The sequence below is a fragment of the Nelumbo lutea genome, chromosome 6, assembly GCF_056320005.1.
Source record: "Nelumbo lutea isolate HS-2025 chromosome 6, American lotus-T2T, whole genome shotgun sequence".
Lineage (NCBI taxonomy): Eukaryota > Viridiplantae > Streptophyta > Magnoliopsida > Proteales > Nelumbonaceae > Nelumbo > Nelumbo lutea.
Genome location: NC_142689.1, coordinates 64,728,926 through 64,742,602, shown reverse-complemented (window position 1 = coordinate 64,742,602; position 13,677 = coordinate 64,728,926). Strand labels below are relative to the sequence as shown.

The 13,677-nt window shown below is 35.3% G+C and overlaps 1 pseudogene; it reads right to left on the bottom strand.

Annotated features, from left to right (window-relative positions):
- Positions 1-2,693: 2,693 nt before the first annotated feature.
- On the bottom strand, positions 2,694-9,996 carry LOC148849280 (U-box domain-containing protein 39-like; annotated as a pseudogene).
- Positions 9,997-13,677: the final 3,681 nt, after the last annotated feature.

The following is a 13,677-nucleotide window of genomic DNA, read 5'->3' as shown; positions in this document are numbered from 1 at the left end:
TGGTTCAGAGTACGAAAGCCGCAAAGATATCGAGGCTCTTCTAAACCTTGGTTCTACAGATCCATTTTGCTCACTGAATATAGATGCTAATTCAGTAGATTCGATGGGTTTGGGAGTCTTCACTTTAGTGATTGACCAACTGTCCGGCAATTTTACTTCCTTCCAAGTGATTTGCCTAGGAATTGTAAGTTTCTATTATTTTCTTATCTATAAGAGAGAAGTTTTCTACTTTTTTACCTAGGGTTATTGTTCTTTCCACAATCGTAACGTTTAGATCTGTCTTTAAACTAAACATTCCTCTTTTATAAATTTCAGAAGGTGCAACTTTTTGGATGGTCCAGTTGTGCAAGGATTTTCTATATTATCATAGTTTACTTCTTCTATATTTTTTATTGATAGAGATTTGGTCAAGGACAAGCTACTACCACTTTCTTCAGAGTTGTTGCCGGAGTTAGAGATGGTCCTAAATAACTTTTTCATCTTATCCTTTTACTTCACTAAATACGGTCATTCAACTTAAACGGACTTCAACTCTTCGGCCTACAACGCGACTACGACCTTGGTTCAAGGGTTATAACTTTGGTAAAAATGGCAGGTGTCTAGTTTGTCCAATTGGGGTTCTAGCCCGGTGATATCTTCGAAGAAGCTACAGTCTTTGGGATCAAAGGCTCTGATACCAAAATAGTATAACATTGTATAATGATATGGAGATGAACAGTGAATAGTGAACAATATGACGAATAATGAAGGATGGAGCAAATAGAGATAAGAATATGGAGATGAATATGTTATGCAGAAAACATATTGAGAACAACGACCGAAAATATTTCTTAATATAATGAAAACAGAAATTGAAATATTTCTTAATATTGATACTTACATAGATATAGATCAAGCAAAGCCTCTGATCATTATCATTATCATTATTATTATTATTATCTTTTGCACTTCATCATTCTTTTTATTTTATTTTTCGTTGTGCTTGTCAAAGAGACTAGTGAAATATGATGAATATTGTGTTTGTTGTATGTTTATATTGTAAGGATCCGTGTTTAGATTTTGTTTTGGGCTTATATACTGCGTTAATGCATTATGAATTTTGTCTTGTTTTATTACTAGGACACCACTCTAGTATGAATTCTCTGTATTCTGAATCCATTTGTATTATAAGTTTTCTTTTATTTCCAGTCATCCTGGAATATCAAATTTATGTTTCATGTTAGAGACTAATTAGAAGATAGTAATTAAGGTCGAATGTTAGAAGGCTTAATCAGTAGATGCCATTTGCAAGGACGCATCTTGGTCTTCTATAACAAGAGCAAGATTTTGTTTTGAAGTGTCATTTCTGAGGACAAAATCTTTTCTTCATCATTAACTTTGTTGGGCCATGAAACATCTTCTTGTTATCATGCTTAGATATCATTCATTCCTTCTTACTCTTTAACTTACGTGCATTATGCGTAAATATAAATATGATAGTGATTTGGGCCGGGCTTGGCCCAGGATTAGGTTAAGCCCCCTTATACTAGGTGCTAAACCCGGCCTGGCCCAGCCCACGATCAACCCTATCGCTAGTCTGGTGTATGGACCATATAGGCTATGGCCGTATGGGTGTTTTCATAGTAGTTCAGTGATTTGGGATTGGATCAACCCTTTTGTATTAGCCCCATGGAGACAATCCACTTTGTCTTCATTGGTTAATCAGCTTTTGATAACTTGGGTGTCAATGGGTCCAAATCCATTTATGCCCCATCCATCTCATTAAATTCCATTGGAGTGGGCCTGCTGCTGGGTCTGGATTTACAAGCCCAAGCTGCTCCGTCAAATGTCTGTACATGGAATGCTGGTTATAGTATTGGACCGGGCCCGTTAAAATTTCTGAGCCCGCTAAGTTGCAGCGATCAGCGATCAATGGTTATTGGTCAAAGTTCAAACAGTCCCAACATAGTAATCAAGTGCAGCTAATCCGGATTGGTCGCGGCAATGCATGTAGGGCCCAGTGGCCGGTTTCACTTTGGGGGTTTGGATGAGCTGAAGGCAAGAATTTACAACATGGGCTGGGGGCTGGGGGCTGGGCACCCAATTGCGTTGCAACACGCATCCTATTTCTCCCTTTTATTTATTAGCATATAAAAGTAACGGGAGAGTAGATAACTGTCCGTTACCTTTTTAGTTTTTTGACTGCAAAGGAGGAGAGAGAAAAAGGGAGCTCGTAAGTCAGAATAGGACTTGTTGGGGGCCTCTGCTTCTCTCTCCCATTTGATTTGCTCAGCTTCTTTCTCATGGGGGATTAGGTTTCTTTGAGCGAGAGAGAGGGAGGGAGACAAAAGGTTAACAAATTATATTATTTGACTTTTATAAAAATCAATTTAAAAATTAAAAGAGATGTAACCGAGAGTTTAACCCTTCTCCCGTTACTTTTCAAAAAGTAATACCTGTTACACATTGGGTGCCCAGCCCGTGTTGTAAATTCTTGTCTTCAACTCATTCAAGACTGTCATTTTGGCTGTTTGAAAGAAAAGGGTAAATTATAAAGACCCCCTCTACTTTGTTTTGCGACAAATACCCTCTTATACTATGACTGTGAGACAAAGACCCCTTCCGTTAGCCTTCCGTCCAAAAAGGCCGTCGCAATATTTGTTAATCCCCATATTACCCTCGGACGAGAAAAACATTGTTCATCTTCCCTGACCTCATGATACATAAACAGCAATGGCGGTAATCTCCTCTACCTCAGATTCCTTCACATCTCTCTCTCTCTCTCTCTCTCTTCTTCCCCTTCCCCTTGGCAGCGTTGGGATTGAACCCATTTTCATGAGTTTGGTGCGATTACTCTAAACGAGTGAGAGGTGATACAAAGCTAGCATGGAGTCGTGCCAAGCCCGCTCGCTCTTGGATGGAGTAGGTGCAGAAGTGGCAGCAATGAACCTAAAACCTCTATTGCCGTTTTGTTGTCATCGTCAAGCGCCAAGCTGAATAGGGCACTAGCTGCGTGTTCCTACGCCTTAGCGAATCCACCTTTCAGTACATCGATCAATGGTGGTACAACCCCTGCATGACCTTACGATCTTCACCTTGTTGATCTTCTCCAATGATAGATTCACCAATGTTGCCACTGCGTTTATTTGAATAGTAGAATATCGTGATACCAGGAGAGGTCGCAGGGCTGACAGCAATCGAGGTGTACAGAGGGTAGCCCTAATTTCTTCTTGGGTTCTCTTTACCTTCCTTAGAGAGATCACGAGATCACAGATTCCTCTACTTGAATACCTAAGATCTCTTGAGCTTAAAAATGAATTTGTCCTCTTCAGACAAATTAGGGTTTAGATTTTCATCATCTGCGGTAATCTCAGATGAGGACGAATTGGGGTTTAATCTCTTGAGCTTAAAAGCGAATTCGCTTCATCTTCAAATGCACAGTTCAACTGGCGAATCCCCACAAATCAACTTAGAGAATTTCCGATTTCCACGAAGAAGAGTGACTCTAGTGGGATCTCCGATTTCTTCCCATCCATTACATCCAAAAGGGTCTTCTTTATCTCAAACCCACATTCCAACTAGGCAAAGAAGAGGAAAATGAAGTGATTGATTTGCTTAAAACTTCTCTCTCTTTCACTCTAGATTTCTTTGTTCCACTAGTTGGCCACTTGGCAATTACGTCGCATGACGATGATACCAGGCCTGTCTTCATCGACTGCAATGGTGCGGAAGTAGAGTTCATTCACGCCAGTGCCGACTTCACCGTAGCCGACATCCTCAACGCACCATACACACCTTGAGTCTTTTACTCTTTCTTCCCCCTCCTCCTTCTTCCAATTGAGAATAGTCGATTTGAAGGCGATGTTGGTAATTACCGCAGTTCTGCTCGAATGTCTTACCGGAAGCAACAATTACAGGATCCACCATTAAAGACCCAGAAATTGGACACACAAATTCCTTCGAGCATTGCTTCGCTTCGGGCTTCAAGGCACCTGAAGAAGACCGATGGAAGGAGAACCACTTGTGCCTCCCACTCCCTATCTATGCGACTAATCTTCCAATCTATTGTCTTTCCTCGGAGTTTATTTGATGGAAGCCCGAGTGACTCTTCTCGAAGTTGTTCCAAAAATTGAGTAAAAATCCCTACTTTTTTCATTATTTCGATGACAAACCGAACAAACAAAACAAACAAGTCAAGATTCGATGATGTCAAATGAGTTGCAATGCCAAAAATGCAAAAAGAAAGTCTAGAAGATGGGTGCTATCTCTCTAGTAATCCTGCACAGATGGGGCTGAAGTTACCGTAGATTAAAGTTTTCACGGGTGTTGGGGAAGAAGAGAGAAATGTGAAGGAATCTGACGTAGAGGAGATTATCACCACTGTTGTTAGTGTATTGTGAGGTCAGGGAAGATGAGCAGTGTTATTCTCGTTTGAGGGTAATATAGGGATTAAAAAATATTGCAACGGCCTTTTTGGATGGAAGACTAACGGAAGGGGGTCTTTGTCTCATGGTCATAGTACAAGGGGGGTCTTTGTCGCAAAAGAAAGTATAGGGGGGTCTTTGTCACAGACCCCATAGTACAGGGGGGTCTTTTTAATTTAACCCCCCCCCCCCAAAAAAAAAAAACAAACTAGCTTTGGGAGACTTTATACATGATATGGCATTCACTACAAGCTTCCAAAACAGCCCAGGCTGTTTTTTACAAACAGCTAAAGTTTTTCCCCAGTGGCAATTCGGCATGGGAAAGCAAACCCTTCCGTGGGTTTGAACCAACGCTTGTAGTTAACTGAACCATTGGACAAGGCACTCCACCTTTAGACCCCGCTACGGATAAGTTGCGGGACGGGTGGGGGTAGTTGATAAATCCGAATTCTTTTAACTAATGTTTTAAAAATTGACTCGGAGGGAAAACCATTTTTGCCTCTAGGTTGCAAGTCAGACCATGCCTCATCAGAAGTACGTAAATTTATACATATATATGTATATATATACATGTATATGTGTGTATAGATATGTATAAACATGTATTTTATCAATAAATAATATGTAATTATGTTCTACATGTAACATATGTATTTTAATTTATGTTTCACCAAATCGATGAAATTGACCAAACCAGCCAACCTGATCCAAGTTGGTCAGTTTTAGTTTGGTTTTTATGCTAACCTGAGAGGTTGGGTCATTTTTGGTTTGATCATTTGTAAACCAACCAAAACCGAACTAACCCGACCATAGATATATTGAAATTTTATATTTTAAATTTATATTTTTTAATATGGGAAAGTGAAAAAATCCCATATTTCCTATTTTAAAATATTTTGTATTGTAATTTTATTTTTTTTGAAATTTACTTTTTAATAATACCATTACAATTCTTTAAATTTAAATTTAACTTCTAAATTTAATTTTTTGAACCACCCCAAACCGATACAACCCAAGTTGGCCGGTTTTCGTCATGGTCAGTTGGGTTTGGGTGACTAAATCCCCAACCCAACCAAGTCGATTTGGTTGGCCAAATAGCTTGGAACCAAGCCGAACCGACCCATGAAGACCCCGAATATAAATGTAGGGATTGTGATCAATTACACGGTTAACCAATTTACCCCTCATAGGATACCAACAAACCAATAGGGCCTTATTGGTAAATGTGGGACCTAGATAAAACAACTCCTACAAGGTGCCAACCAGTTGGTTGATAAGATTTCCTGTTGGTTGTAGTGGAGACTTGGGATTGAATCCCACTTGCACCTACACCTAGGTTGGGGGATGGACTATCCTCCGTTTTGTAGCCCTCCAAAATATACAAAAAAAAGGTAAAATAACTTTTCCTTGGATAAGTTTTTTTTTTAACTTATCTAGAAAACTATTATCATTTTCCCAAGTAGGTAAGTTACTTTGTCACCAAAGGAAAGTTGCTAAAATTTAATAAGACAAAAATACCCATAATACAAGTGCTAAAAATGAAAAAAAAAAGGTATAAGGATAAAAATATAAATAAAAACTTACTTTGATAAAAAAACACAAATAAATGCATTTACCTTGGTAGTTTTGCCTAAAAAACACGTAGGTAAGTGATTTACCTAAAAATGAATGGGGTATTAAGATAAGCAAGGCCCATAAGTGATTATATGCTAGCAAGCATGGCCACTATTGAAGTGAAAAACCAACACCATTTTACCTATGAAGTGAAAAAAAAGTTAAATGAAAAAAAATTATCTAAATTCAGCACAAAGCTATGATCAAATGCAATGAAAAGGAATGAAAAACTATTATAAAAAAAGTATGAATAAGGTTTTAGATTTTTAAACTTTTCTTGACTAAAAAACCACTCTTTTTAAATTTGGTCCCTCTCTATTGTGAGGGCAAAAAATGTAATTTGAATACTACTATTTATTTCATTCAATTGCCTCTCATTAGGCCACATGTGTAAGGTATTAATTCCCATTCTTTTTCTCACCAAAAAAACACTATCATTCTCTCTCATTGAGTCTTATATTTAAGGTAATTTTATTCCTTATCATTAGATCCTATATTAAGTCCCATATTTAAGGTACTAAATGTCATTCTCTCATTGAATCCTATATTTGATAGGTATTTTTGTTTCTCATGATTAAATTCATACCTTAAAGGGCATGTGCAAGCAAAGGGTAAAGATATAAATTGAGATTATATAATCAAGTCCAACTTTTATGACCTGCACCAAACCATGGCAAGTATCCCCATTATAATAGAATATATAATAGTATAAAAAGACATACTTTTAAAATTGACACAAAAACAAAACTATTTTTTCATCTAAGTGGTGGGTAAGTAGTTCAACCATTTTGATTCAACTAGGTTAACCCATGTTGCCATAATTAAATAATAAAAATATAAATATGCAAAAAAGAGCATTTGTAAAAAAATTAGCATATCTTTAATATTATATATTTGTCATATTAAATAAAGATAAACATGATAAACCATTATTATTTTTAGGGAAAATTCTCGATCAGTAGCCTGTACTTTGGCTCGAGCGACAATTTGGTCCCCGAACTTTAAAATGCAAAAGTCCAGTACCCGAACTTTTGAAACATGACAATCTAGTACTTGTCATTAATGAACCGTCAGTTATGTATGTATATCACGTGACCTCATGTGCAATTTAAGACTTTTGAAAATGTTAAAATTACCCTTAGAAATAAAACACATTGCTCTCTGTCATCTTCCTCCTCAAGAAGATGAAATAAAGCCCAAGCTCTTTGTCACAAACACTACAAACACGATCTTTTCTAACAAACCCACTCATTGGATGGTTGGAATTGCTCCAGATCATTCTTCTTTATTATATTCTAATGAGAATTGTGTCCAAGGTTCAAAGTATCAAAACAGGTCGATATGCCGACCTGTATCGATGCGCTTTTTTATGTTTTATTTATTTTTTTCAAAACTAGTTCAGAGGGGTCGGTTTAAGTCCCAGCTACCCTTTGACCATGGTTTGACCTGATACAACCCCTGTAGGGGCATATCGGGAAGCCACGGGCATGATACGTATTGGTCGATATGGATCGATATGTATCGATAATTTGAACCTTGATTGTGTCAAGTAAATCCCCGGTACAAATGCGGCATGCCCAAGGTTCCAGCTCCTAGTTGGGCCTAACTCTTTTGTGTCTTGGCTTCCTATCCAATTTCAATGTATCACCTGAATCCCCATCGGATGAAGCTTCAACTAATTTGGTAAAGGAGCTCGAAAGATTAGCATGGAGATCAACCACCCTCCTGAATGTTGTTGTTAAGCTCCTAGATTAGAACCACAAGAAGCAATTTTCTTGTATAGAACGCAATAAAAAACTGTGCAAGTTTGAATGAAGAGAAATAATTCTCACAATAAAATAAGGCCATGTTTGGTTCACTGCTCTTGGCCTCATTCTTTTAATTCTTGCTCATTCTAGGCAAGAATGAGAAAGAATGAATAACATTAGAGTGTTTGGTTACAAAATTCTTGCCATGGGCCACATTCCTTTTAGAATGAAAAATCAACCCACAACACAAAAATTGAAGTAGCCTACAACATGAAAAATAATCATGCCCCATCTTTCTTATTTTCATTCTTTGAGGAAACACTACCTATAAAATTGATGCCATAGATGCTTAGGGGCATGACTATTGTGGAAGTACTTTTATGAAAGCACTTTTACAAAAGTTCTTTTACACGAAATCACTTTTTTGAAATCACTTTAATAAAAGCACTTTTATGAAAGCACTTTTGCAAAAGTACTTTTGTGAAAGCATTTTTGCAAAAGCACTTTTACGAAAGTACTTTTATAAAAGCACTTTTACACAAGTGCTTTTATGAAAGTACTTTTACATGAAAGCACTTGTATGAAAGCATTTTTATAAAAGTACTTTTACGAAAGAACTTTTACAAAAGTACTTTTTTAAAAGCTCTTTTACGAAAGTACTTTTATAAAAGTACTTTTACAAAAATACTTTTATAAAAATACTTTTACAAAAGAACTTTTATGAAAGTACTTTTATCAAAGTATTTTTATGAAATCACGAAAGCACTTGTACATATGACACTTGTCAGTTTGAAAAGAAATCATTTTTAAGAAAAAAGTGTTTGGTTCATAGCAATATTTTCTCATTCTGCCTATTTTACCCATTTTGTCTATTTTAGAATTTCATCTTGGATAAGAATGAGAAAGAATGAGAATTGAACCAAACATGCTAAGGGATTTTGGCCAAGGACTCTGGGAATGCTCCGAATAAGCTATTATTGTTCAACCTCCTACACGATTAGATACAAGGAAACAAAGAAAAGATAAGAAGTAAGAGATTAGATGCAGACGACTAATGAGAAAGAAGCATGAATTCAACAAAGAAAGAGATGAATAGCTCTCTCTGTTTATTCAAAAAGTTCACAGGTATAGCAAACTACTGAGTTGACCTAGAGACATGGCCACATGGGAATGTTTCTAGAGAATCGGTTATTGTATAGGTCCAACGTCTGAAGCATGGAAAGGTTTTCGAGCTCCATCGGAATTTCTCAAAAAAATGTTATTGTTCTGCAATAACTTGCAAATTTCAACCCAAATAAGAAAATAAAAAAGCAAAAGAAAAACCCAAATGGATGTGTGAAAATTCCAGTTTGCTATTTGGTTGATTATCTTTTAGGGGAAAAAATTAAAATGGATGAAATTTTTGACAATTGGTTCTAATTTTAGCGGATGGTTGATAAAGAAAATTAGATAACACTTAAAGGGTATTTGTATCTTTTCACATGCCACTTAACAGTTGGTTAACGCAAGTACTGGATTGTCATGTTTTGGAAGTTCGAGTACTGGGTTTTTGCATTTTAAAATTTGGGGACCAAATTGTCACTCGAGCCAAAGTACAAGGTATTGATCGAAAATTTTCCCTTATTTTTATTAATGATGGAAATGGAATATAAATTTTAAAACCAATAGGGAATGAAGCAATTTTTCTATCCAGGTGTTGGTTTAGAAATTTGACCATTTGGGTCAAATTGGTTAATCCATGATGCCATAGTTAAAAGAAACAAATTAAAAATAGATAAAATACAAAGAATTCTGAAAAATACAAAAAAATGTAGAACAATTATGGCCACATCTTTAATATTAGGGAAAATTCCCGATAGGTACCCTATACTTTAGGCCAAGTACCAATTTAGCACCCGAACTTTAAAATGTGACAATCTAGTATCACAAAATGAATTTTGTGACAATCTAGTACCTACCGTTAACAAACGTCAGTTACGTATATCATGTGACCTCATGTGCGATTTAAGACTTTTACGAATGTCAAAACTACCCTTGGACATTGGTCATCATCTTCTTTCTCAAAAAAATTATAGCGAGCCCAAACACACTCTTCATCATCTGTTTTCTCAAGAAATTGAAGATTAGGTTCCAGAAACCCAAATCTCTTGATGAAGGTAAAGCCTCCATCCACCACCGACCAGATGTTATTTGTCGCACCGAAGAATACTTGCACCAATGGCTCCAGCCATCACTACCAAAGAAGCTTTTCATCAGTAGCCCAGTAATAAGCCCTTAACCTTACAATATTGGGGTGCTTAACACTGTTCATCTTCTTCACAGAGAAACAGAGCGACGGTAGACCTGAACCCGTTTGGTAAGTGTTAACACCATGTCAACAAGGAGCTAAGTTTGAAATAGTCTCCGGTACTAATAGCATGCAAAGTAGTTACTTCCTATTGGAAGATCAAAGATTGTAGTGAAAGAAAAAAAAAAAAAAAGAAAAAGATTAAATCAAGGTATGCAATTAATAATCCTCCTTTAGAATTGTTTTTGTGCTTCTATATTATAGAAATGGCTTGTAATCCATTGGAAATGCAAGAACCGAGCATCGATACCGACAAGCTTAGTTATGAGATCTCTATTCTAGAAAGTAATTTTCTCTTCGGCTACAACGATTAGAAACTCTGGATTTCCAAACAGATCACTCTAACTATAGAAACAAAATGCGAAACTACATCTTTGGTAACCACCGGTAACGATGTGGGGGCGATCAAGAATCAAAGAGGTAAGGTCTGTATTCGTAGCATTGATGACGGAGGAATGAGAAGGATCCTCTCAAGAAAAGCCCTAGCTTACCTAGAACAATCTCTCATGACCAAATCCGGAAATCTAGACACAAGAATAGCATATTATTTTGACGTTGCCGCTGGTTCGGAGGGATTTTCATGGCAATGCTCTTTGCCACCAAGGGTGATAACCAACCCATTTTCCAGGCGGAGGAGACGTGGAAGTTTTTAGCAAAACAGGGGAAGTGTTTTTATCGATCTTCTTCTGGTTCATTCTCCGGCGGGGTTTTTATACAGTGACAAGTTTAGTTATGAGATGATTGACATATATATAGATTGAAGCTTACTGTCACCAGCAACTCCCCTTACCACATGCACCCTTCCACGTGCATGGATAGGTGTCATTTTCGTTCCAGTTGGAGAATGCCGAGACATCTGACGTCTGGTTGAAGGCAAACTTCAAAGCCAAGAGGGAGAGACCGTCGGGGGATAGAGAGAAGAGTAGAAAGAGGTCACGTGAACGAAAGAAGATGAAAGGGACACATGTTTTGGGCTCTGTTTCATTTTCGTGAGAAAGAATATGATGAACAGTGTCCCTTTCATTGGCTTCTCTTAAAGGGCATTTTGTCTTTTTGCATGACACTTAACGGTTGGTTAATGCCGGGTACTTAGATTGTCGCGTTTTCGTGTTCGGGTACTAAATTGGCACTCAGCCTAAAGTACAAGGTACCTATCGGGAATTTTCCCTTAATATTATACATTAATTATATTAAACAATTGTGATAAACAAGAATTATTTTTATTAATGATATAAATGAAAAAAATAAAATTTAAAATCAATGTAAAAATGAATAATTTTTTGTGTCTAAATGGCAGGTTAATAGTCCAACCTTCTAGGTCAAATGGGTCAATCCGTAATGTCATAATTAAATATTAAATATTTAAAAAATAGAAACATAAAAAATGTGGAAATTATATAGAAAAGCATTTGAACACAACTGTAATGTTATATATATTCAGCCATATTAAACAAAAAAAGTGTGAAAATAATACTTTTATTAATGATAGAAATTGAATACAAAATTTAAAATAAACCTACAAGCAAAATGGATTTTTCATCTAGGTGGTGGTGAGTTGTTCAACTTCCTAGGTTAAATGGGTCAACCCATTATGTGATAATTAAATAATAAAAATACATAAAGTTCTACAAATTATGGTAATATATAGAAAAATTTAGATACATCTCTAATACTGTATATTCTTCATATTAAAAAAATAATTATGTGATGAAAATTATTTTATTAATGATGGAAATGGAATGCAAAAATTATGAAAAAAAGATAATTGATGTTTAACTCGTAGCCCCACTAATTGGGTTAAACAGTTTAATTAGATAGGTCACCATGCTGTTAACCAAGTCTATCATTTTTTTTGCAGGCAATCAATTTGGTCATGCGCATAGAAAACCACCAACATCTGTAAGAAAAAGTAATCTGTTACAAGTTGAAGGACTAGAAGACCCAAAGGTGAATAAAAAAGGACATAAATCCAAGTAGTTAGAAATGATTTAAGTGCCCATGATTTAACAATGGATATATATGACATTAAATAGAACGAAATGGCAAAACAAGATTCATGTAGTGAACCCGATATAGTTGGGATAAGGATTGGGTGATGTTAGTGATGTCTAATGCGATTTGGCGGTATATGAACCTAGAATACTATTCAGGTGATGGGTTGACCAATTAGTTTGACAATGGGATAGAAAAACCAATATTCTAAAAATCGTCTAGAACTATGTTTCTCTCTCAATCAAACAAATCAACTTATGATGTCATAAATTAAATAATGAAAATAAAAATATACATAATTTATATAAATTTGAGCATGTTTTTAATATCATATATTGTTCATATTAAACCAAAATATGTTTGCAAAATGGGACTTTTTGTTATTAAATCTAGAAATGGCTAAAATTACAACAAATGAAAACAAGAAAACTAAAAAAAATGGAGAATTAATGTCTAACCCATCTGTTAACCTGGTCAAATTAGCCATTACTTTAACATTAAGGTCACATAGTTGTTGACCTAGCCAATGGTTTTTTTTTTTTTTTAATGCAACAAAGTGGTTTTGGGTTAAAACGTATTCATAATTTTGGTTGGGTGACAGGTCAATCATTTTATTCAACTACAAGATGAAACTTTTTATGTTATTTATAAGTAAACAGATTTGAAGCTAGGTCTTTTACTTGAAAATCAACAAAACCTCTAATACACAATGTTTTGATCAGTTATCTTTCTTACATGAATTTTTATAATTATTATTATTTGAAATTGCCACATGCAATGTCGTAAAAATTTACTAGTCCAACTAAAATCATATATAAGAGCATTAACTAAATTAATGGTCCATTTGGTTCACGATCAGAATTGGAATTGAAACCCTTTAAAATTAGAATCACTTATTCACCCCACCTATTTGGTTCAGTCTAGACTTAGAATTGGATTCAATAAGATATATAGAACTCCCAAGGAAGGTTGGCCTCAGGTGGACAAAAATAGGATTTGGGAGTTAATAAGTTAGTTGTCATTTTTTGTGGCCAATTGGAATGAGAACCTTGTTTTGAAGGGCGGAGGCAAAAATGGCAATGGAGGAATCAATCCATTATGCCAAGAGTAGGAATTAGAACCCCATTCCTTTAACCAAACCAGAATAGGTCATTTCAATTCCAACTCCAAATACATATAAGTGCAAACAAATACATTTAAATTGAATAATTCTTAAATTATATGTTATATTGTTACTACATAATTTCATGATGAATTTTGTAAAAATATAGAATTATGAATAATATGAATACTATTAAATATATTATAATTTATTTTTGTGTTTTGAATAAATATTTTAAACTTAGTATATAATTTTGTTATAATATTTATATAATTCTGAAAATTTTTAATTGAAACTTTCTTTAGATAGATATAGATAAAAAGTTGGGGAGAGGATAATTTGGAATTAGAGATAGTTTAGGAGATAATATCTCTATTAAATTAGAGATAATTTAGGAGAGAATGCCTCTATTAAATTAGAGATAATTTAAAAGATAAATAAGAGTTAAAAATAATTAAGGAGATAAATAGG